The 9,415-nt window shown below is 34.7% G+C and overlaps 1 long non-coding RNA gene across 1 annotated transcript; it reads right to left on the reverse strand.

Moving 5' to 3' along the window:
• Positions 1–2,023: 2,023 nt before the first annotated feature.
• LOC125174678 (uncharacterized) lies at positions 2,024–8,462 on the reverse strand. The gene is made up of 3 exons (XR_007155498.1): positions 8,281–8,462; positions 2,821–2,949; positions 2,024–2,110 (listed from the first exon to the last, which is right to left on the reverse strand). It is a non-coding gene; the product is annotated as an uncharacterized LOC125174678 (long non-coding RNA).
• Between the last annotated feature and the right edge of the window lie 953 nt (positions 8,463–9,415).

The following is a 9,415-nucleotide window of genomic DNA, read 5'->3' on the forward strand; positions in this document are numbered from 1 at the left end:
TTTCTAATAAAAAGCCACGATCTTGAGAAATGAGTTTTAACACTGTTCATTCTTCATTTGCCTTGCAGTACAACCAAATTAGAAATTGAGAAGTCAATTATATACAATGAAATAAAATTTCCACAATAAAAATGTAAAAGAAAACACAATAAGAGGTAGTTCATCTAACAGAGGGAGCTATTTCCCATAAACTCAGTTATAAAATTGTAGCTGTTCATAGGGCAAGAAGTTTCCAGATGGTATTCAAATTTGTAAAAATACAATGAAAGTGAGTCAGCATGATGGGGCAGATCACCAGGATTCAGTGAACTGGTTTCTGATCTTGGTTCTGACAATTGTGGTATTGGTGACTCCGGGTTTCACTTAACCATCTGGAGTTTGGGCACCTGAACTATAAGGGGCAGCACAACAACTTTAGTCTATGTCAGCTCTCACTTCTGCAGTGGCCCTTGTATTATTGGAGGTCACCAACTCAAACAGTAATAAAAGCTTTACTTTGTTCCATTACCTGAATATGCCATTCAAATTTGAAAAGGTAATATATTTCTATTACATCTTTTATATACTCTATTATGTAAAATATCAACAATAAAATTCTTGCTTTTGGTGAGTGGTAATTGACTGGAAATCCACTTTTCAAACAATCTTTTGGGGGCGCCTGGGCGGTTCACTTGATTAAGCATCCGATTTTTGATTTTGGCTGAAGTCACGGGATTCATTCAGCTCTACGTCATGCTCCACATTCCACAACATGGAATGTGACTGGGATTTCTCTCTCTCCCTCTCTCTCTCTGCTCCTCCCCACCCCTCAAAATAAAATAAATAAATAAAATTAAAATTAAAATAAAATTAAAATAAAATAAACCCCTCAAAATAAATAAAAATAAATAAATAAACATTAAAAAAATCCTTTGGATGTGTGATAGCTCTAATCAAGTAAAGCTACAGAGTAATTTATTGTCTGGTTGTATCTAGGTGTTTGCATTTCATATACAGTTGCAAAAGGTGCCATGATAATGATGATGGCAAAAGTAGAAAAGAGTATCGTTGCATGCTACAGAGGAACAGCGAGATAATAAAAATCTAAACCAATTAATATGCTTGATTCTACATATATTTTAATTAACTAATTTGAAATACATTTATAAAATAACTGTTTATAAAATAACTATTTTCATAAGAATGTCAAGTAGGGGAAATAGAGAAAAATACTATATATGATCAAGAAATTCATTTAAAACAAACGCTTTTCTTGCCTAGAAGTTCAGAGAAACATTTTGATCTATCACTCTTCTTTTCTTACCATAAAAAGCTAAATAAGGACAAATTTTCAAAGAAGGATAAATTTATTTATTTTGGACTGCATTGATAAATGGAATTGTACAAAATGTTAAACAATATAAATTCTTTTTTATTTATTACAATAAATACACAGTTCAAAATTGTTAGACTTGATTTTTTATTCTTATTGAATTTAAATCTAAGCATTATCTAATTAAAATAAAGAAAAAATCAATGGATATTTGAGAACTTATTCATTTCAGTCTAAATTGAATGTTCTTTTTATATGTCTGTGAAATATTTAATACATAAGAAAGTACATTGAAACCTTTGAAAGTTGTGTAGTCTCTATGCTTAGTTACATGTATAATTGATAATAAAGAATTAAACAAAAGCTGCATTTCTGTTTCAAATTAAGAGACTTTTTTTTTTTTTTATTTTTTTTATTTTTATTTATTTTTTTTTTTTAATTTTTTTTTTCAACATTTATTTATTTTTGGGACAGAGAGAGACAGAGCACGAACGGGGGAGGGGCAGAGAGAGAGGGAGACACAGAATCGGAAGCAGGCTCCAGGCTCTGAGCCGTCAGCCCAGAGCCCGACGCGGGGCTCGAACTCACGGGCCGCAAGATCGTGACCTGGCTGAAGTCGGACGCTCAACCGACTGCGCCACCCAGGCGCCCCAAGACTTTATTAAAGAAATCAAGGAGACAGAGACAAATTTGTGTAATTATAAATGTACTGAAAACTTTAGGTGCTAATTATTTTGAATAAATGGACCCATGCAGTCTTCATTGATCCAGAGGTCGAAATCAGATTCAGCAAGTCCACTAATGGAACAATATATGAGACTCATGAAGAAGAATTTTAATAGAAGCCAGAGAATCCATATCCCTCTAGCACAATGGGCAGTAGCAGACATATCTGTCACCTCCCCAGCCACCGCCACAGCCCAGATCTCCAGAGTAGCTGCCATAATACCTTATGGTGTCAAGAGTTAAAGGCTTGGTTTGTTCTCAAATGTGTGCTTCTTGACTATGAATCTTCACATCTGCTCAGAGGCTTTTATGCCCTAAATTTTATGGATGTGGTAAATCATCCAAACACACCTCATTTTCCTTCCTCAGAAGAAATTTCATGAAAGAAGTATTTTTGGCTCTTTTGTTTAATATGCATGGAATAATCTTCCATCCCGGTAAAAATTTAGCTCAGTTAGCTCAATTCCTTTTATTCAATTATGTTTATAATGAGAAATATTCATTTGCAACTTCAAAGACTATTCCTACATCAGGACTTGCATAAACTCCACCTCATTTAGATTTCTGAGGGTCTCTACAGCTCAGTCAAGTGACTATCTGACAGTTTCATCAAGATGATACTACTTTACCGCATATGCTCTCTATTTTTTCATGGTGATGACTACCTGTTATTATTTGAGCTACACAGGGCACTAATGTTATTCTTAAATCATGCCCTATTTGAAACTGTAATCACTTAGACATCAAATACCTAAAAATACTGAGATACAAACAAATTTTACCTGATTTTGTGTGGTTCAGGGCCAACATAGAACCAATTCTGTTGACAGTGTCTCATTAGACATATTCCTTAATTTTTAACACACGATAGTTAAAATCTTGTTGCTTCCTTAAAGAAGGCACTTCCAGACCTGAAAAAGGACAGAGAGAAGAAGAGGAGAGAGAATATAACAAATAAATGTTCCTTTGTTCTCTATATTTAATTCTAGTCAAAACTGATGGAGCCTTAGTTTAAATGTCAATAATCCTTTACAATTATGATCTGAAAGAGGTGCAGAAGGCATTCTGGCAATTTAGGTCTTCTTTCTGGGATCCAAGATTATAGTATTATGCTAGAATAAATACATAGCTCTATTGATCTTCTTGTGCAGGAAGTGAGAGGAGAAACAAAAATGTAGACCATGTGAGTCAGAGTGATTTCTCTCAGAGATTAATCTAAGGATATCTTTAACATTGTGTACGTGTTCTTAAAATTTGGATACTCGTTTTAACTCCATCACCCCAAATGATGAGAAAATTAAAGAATTATTTGCTAATGGTTTCCACATAATACTAATTGGATATTCGATATTCTACTGCCTAATATCCATGTTTCATTTTTTAAAACCTGTTATTTAATGACTAAGGGCATAGATAAAGTTCTTTTGAGAAGAGTTTACCACATAGCTCTAAGATAATTATGATGATTTAAAAAGTCACAAGGGGCACCTGAGTGGCTCAGTATGTTGGGGGTTGGACTTCGGCTCAGGCCATGATCTCACGGTCTGTGGGTTCGAGCCCCACGTCAGGCTCTGTGCTGATAGCTCAGAGCCTGGAAGCTGCTTCAGATCTGTGTCTCCCTCTCTCTCTGCCTGTCCCCTGCTTGCACTCTGTCTCTCTCTGTCAAAAATAAATAAACATTTAAATAAATAAATAAATAAATAGTCACAAAATACTTAATGTCATTGCTTTATTCTACGATTTAATTTTAAATTCTACTGAACTATATTAATATTATAGTTATATGTATATTGACCACTCAATCAAAGCATTAGTGCTGGTTCCACCCCAGGCAGCAATAATTCAGTAGAAAATAAACTAACCTGATTTTCCAAAGACTTTCTCTTTTTTTAATTTTTTTTTTTAATTTATTTTTGAGAAACAAGGTGGGGAAGGACAGAGACAGAGGGATATAGAGGATCTGAAGCAGGCTCCACACTGCTGTCGAACTCATGAACTACAAGATCATGACCTGAGCGGAAGTCAGAGGTTTAACTGACTGAGCCACCCAGGTGCCCCTCCAAAGGCTTTCTTTATATCAAGACCGAAGTCAAATGTTATGTACTAATTTCTGTAGTGAAATATTCTTGTATTGCATAAAAGTCAACAATTTCTCAAATTAAAAGTTTACTAAAACTGACACAAGAAGAAATAAAAACCTTAATGACTATATCTCTTAAGGAAATAAATTTTGTATTACAAAGGAAAAAAAAAACAGACTTCTAACAAAGAAAACTCCAGATTCACATTGTTTTAGTGGTGAATTTCAGTAACTACTCAAATAATGACAACTATTGAAGAAATAATATTAATTTTAGACTAATTCATTCAGAAGATAAATTCAATCTACAAATCTAGGATTCAGTTATATATGAAAATTTAGAAAATAAAGTACAAGAATATGATTAACAATATCAGAAAAATAAAATACAGGTAATTTAAAGAAAGATGTGAAAGACTTAGTTTTTGATAGTTACAAATTAATGGTGGAAGCAATTACTAAAGATATGTATGTATAGATATAGATATAGATATAGATATAGATATAGATATAGATACACACACATTTAGATATATATAAAATGTTTATGTATGGACAATAGAAAGAATATCTCTGAAATTATATATTAAATAAAATCCTCATTGAAATTCCAGTATGATGTATGCATATTTACAAAAGATCCCAAAGTGTATAAGGAAATCTAAGAAACCTAAAACATCCAATGCAATCTTTAACAAGGAAAAAAAAGCTTTACATTGACAGATTTTAACACTTATTAAACCCAAATAATCAAGGAAGTGTTATATTGGTATGAGGATACACAAGTAAGTCAATGAAAAATGTTAGGGAGTCTGGAATCAGAGATTTTTTTCCTACAAAGATCCCAAAAAAAACCAAAAAACTTTCATCAAATGGTACTGAAATAATGGAATATTTATAGGGAATGAGAAGAAAATGATCTTAATTTCTGCCTCATATACACAAAAATTAATTCAAATGTATGATAGGACTAAGCATAAAAACTAAAACTTTAAAGCTTCTAGAAGTTTATTTGTTTGTTTTGTTTGAAGACATAGAAAGTACTAACTGTAGAAAAAGAAAAAAGAAAAGAAAAGAAAAAAACATTGTGAAGTGAAATACATCAACAGCAAGCCACAGACTGGAAAAAATAGTATAGCTATAGATATATAGCATAGATGATAAAGATAGGTATAGCTATAGATTAGAGATAGAGAATAGAAATGATAGAGATAGAGATACCTATCATATGTAAAGATCTCTTACAATTCAAATGTCTAAAGACAAATATACTCCCCACACCTGAGAACATTGAAAGGAAGATATACAAATAGTCAATAAACAAATACATTGTGTGGCATGATTAGTTACCAGAGTTATCAGGGAAACACAAATTAAAAACACAATTATATAACATTACTCACCCACTATATGTGCCAAGGTTAACAGAAAAAAGGTTGTGTTTTCTTACTCAATAGACTGTGATTTAGGTTAATTGTGAATTACAAAAAATTTAAGCTGATTTAAAAATGTTTCTAACTTTCATTAGTGTGACTTCTAATACAGTTTCCATATAATGTCTCCATTGGAATTATCATCTTATGATAAATTCCCAAGAGAGTTTAAGCCTAAGGTTTTGGTACATAGTACCACACTTCAAAAAGTTCTGCTAGCATCCTTAATGTAAAGCAATTTTTAAAAGTGGAAATAGCCAATATTTGTGGGGGGGGGGGGGAATGTCAGGCTCAAAAAGTTTTGGGTGATAAGTAGTCCTTACCCTGCAAATAACTCATGAGGCAGCTAGTAAAAAGACAATGGATAACAGGGTCTGTGTGATAGGATCGTAAGACTTCTTGGTCCAGTGGTTCACTATGAAACTCTCACGCAGCTCCTTGGTGTCAATTTCTCTTTGATGATCAACAATACTGTGAATATAACCAGTGGCGAAATGACCAAATAAGTTAAAATTATTATGAAGACTCTTTACAACCAGAATCTTAGCCAAGGGATTTTAGCACCCAAAATCATTGCTGTAAATTAGAGTTTGCTCCAATACAAATTTTTATTAATAATTCAAAAAGCCATCTAAAGCATATTTACCATGTAATAAGTTCCTCCAGTGATCACTGACAAGATCACTTGGGACTGAAAAGTCTGCATTCTGACTCACAGACACAGAAGAGGGAAGAAAAATAACAAGCTGAGAAAGACCAGGAACTTCTCCCTCTCGAGCTAAATCTATATTTGGTTTTCAATGATTTAATAATGGAAATAAATGATATCCTCAGGAAAAGAAGCAGTTGCCTTCATTTGAAATATCATAAAACAAAGGAAAATTATTAAGATAAATGACTAAAGTAAGACCATATTGTAATGCCACATTAAACACGTTTATTGGAAAATGATTATAGAGATCTCTCCCAGTGTAAAATACACTAAAGAAATTTCAGATGAAAAATGAGTGTCTTGAGAGTGAAAGAAGAAATAAGTGCTGTGGTAAAATATCCAATATTTATAGAATAAGTTTGAATTGCTACTGAACAGCTGTACATACACAGACAGCTCTTAAATCTTATGCCAACAAGTTTGTAAGCCTTCGATTCATCTTCTCTGCCTGATATAAGCTGGAAATAGATTTGGTAAAATTAAACATTTAAGAAGTTGGATTTTGCTGTTGGATCATTCTGTCAAGAATCTTAGGTAGAAACCAAGTGTCCAGCATCTTCCACAAAAAAAAAATTGGATGACAACATTTATATCCACATTTAATATCCCTTACTTTGTTTCCAAAAGCTGTCACGTCCAAGGTCATTGCAGCAGCCCTGACCATGGAAGCTGGGGTCAGTTACCTCATTGTGTAGAGTAGATGTTCAAAGACATTTAAACTTCTTCAGTGGTAACTGTGACAAGTCTAAGTATTCTATGTATAACATTTATATCAAAGGACATATGGATGAAAACCTCAGTAATTTGTTTTCTGTTATGGGAAAAGGGGGCCTCACATCTTTTAAAACTAGGATTTCTTGGGGCACCTGGGTGGCTCAGTCAGTTGAGTGTGTGACTTTGGCTCAGGTCATGATCTCACGGTCTGTGAGTTCGAGCCCCGTGTCGGGCTCTGTGCTGACAGCTCAGAACCTGGAGCCTGCTTCGGATTCTGTGTCTCCCTCTCTCTCTCCCCCTCCCCTGCTCATGCTCTGTCTCTCTCTGTCTCAAAAATAAATAAAAGCATTAAAAAATTAAAAAAAAAACAAAACTAGGATTTCTTTGGTGGACTGGATCAATCAACATTTTCCAATTAGAGCTTTTAGGTTTTGATTATGTTTATCACCTATTCACCTTCAGTATAGATTTTATTTTTTGTGTGTGTTTTCAAGGCCTTCCATGTTTTTTAATAATATTGTATAGTTCTTTCTAACAAGATATCTTCAGTATATCTCAGAGAGCAGAGCAAGAATACCAGGCTGCTGGTAATACTGAATTTATGTATTGGGGAGACTTAGTGCTTGCCCTATGAATGATGTCATCACTGTGTTTTTAGGGAAAAATATTTAAAGATCCATTTAAATACCCATTTCAAACTCTGTCTCTACCTCTCATCTACCATTGACTTTTTCATGTTTTGTTTTAGATATTTGAGTCATCTATTAGTCATTTGCAAACATCAGCTAAGATCTGTTAATACTATATAGGCTTTATCTTTTCACCCATTTAATGCCTGGCACATAAAGTCTGTGTTCAATATCTTATTGAGTGAATGTGCCTTCATTTGATTCAATTATATACACACATCTCCATCACCATGGTAGTGTGTATGGCACTCTTAGAGGCAATGAGTTTCTGCTTTTTACCCAGAAGTTCACTAATGCCCACTTAGAAAAAGTCAAACTTCATTCCTCTGGCATTGTAAGGATAATGGGTTTTCATCCAAACTCAAGCTGCTCTCCTCTTTCCTACTCATTAAACTTCAAACTGGGTGGGGGGAGGGGGGCGGGAATCCTGAAAGAATGCTTCCTTGAATCTGATAAGAGTATATGCCAAAAACAGAATCTTTTAGTGCCACAATTTTCCATTTACTCTTCTTTTACCCAGGAAGAAGAAAGCATCACCTCAATCCAATTGGATTTGTAAGAGTCTATATTACTATTACTTTTATCTAAAGACATGGAAATGTTAGCACTCTTACCTTGTAGTTCTTGTAAAAGATTAAGTACCATCAGATTAGCAGGTCCAAATATTCCTTGGAGTACCTTGGCTCAATCATCTGAATGGGTCATGGATAAGGAAGCAATCGTGAGGGGAAAAAAATTCCCACCCTAGAACGGAAGTATTTTTTTTCCCTGATCAGATATGTCCTTTATCAGTTTATCTTTAATCAGTCGGGGGTGGCGGGAGGAGAGGAGAGGAGAATTTATGATGTCACAAAAAGCATGGTTGAAATCAACCACGGAATCCACAGTCTTGCTGGTGATGCTATTGCCAGTCCCAGTTCTTGTAGAATGTCCCACCAAGGTTATGAAAGCCTTTGATAGAATGCAAGAAGAACATATTATAAAACCCTTTGGAGTAAAGGATCTGGAGGTCAAGCTTTCTGTTTCTAGAGTCTAGAAACATCAATAGGTTTTTCAGTAGAAGTCAAATCCGTATCTCCTCAGGGCAGAGCCAGGACCATAACCTCCATAGCTAGAGCCTAACAACAGATGGAACCAGGGGGGCTTCCACAAGCACAGCCAGAACCAGAATCCAGGCCACTGTTGTCAAAGCTCAGGCCTCCATAACAGCACACGGTGTCAGGCCTTGTGGGTTTGGTTGAAGGTTGTTCAAGTTCCTCTGCCTGTGAACGAACACCTACAGAGAGGCTCATACCCTCCCTCAGCGGTACATGGGGCAAACCATGCTGATTTACTTCAAGTTTATTCAAAACCAAGACTGTTCTACTATAGAAATCCAATTAAAGTATTCTTTTCTTAATTAGAAAAGACCCAATTAAGGAAGCTTCAATTTTTAATTTGACTTTCCTGCTGAGCTTGCTTTCCACGAAACCTATTGCCCATAATGAGAAGAGTTCATGGGCCCTGCAAAGCCAGCCTTGACTTAATCCTCCAAGAAGTCAACTGTAGGCCAGGCTTGAAGGCCTCAGGCAGCTCTCTGATGATGTCACCTGTGATAGTGTCTCCTTCAGTTCATTTTGTTGGCCACTTATTTTTCACCAAATTTAGTTCTATACATTATTTCTATCTCTTCACTATTAAGATATTTCTTATCTATTGCTCACTGAAGTTGCCATACTATAAAAAATTGTGATTAATTTAACATGACAA

This window comes from Prionailurus viverrinus, chromosome C2 (genome assembly GCF_022837055.1).
Source record: "Prionailurus viverrinus isolate Anna chromosome C2, UM_Priviv_1.0, whole genome shotgun sequence".
Taxonomy (NCBI): domain Eukaryota; kingdom Metazoa; phylum Chordata; class Mammalia; order Carnivora; family Felidae; genus Prionailurus; species Prionailurus viverrinus.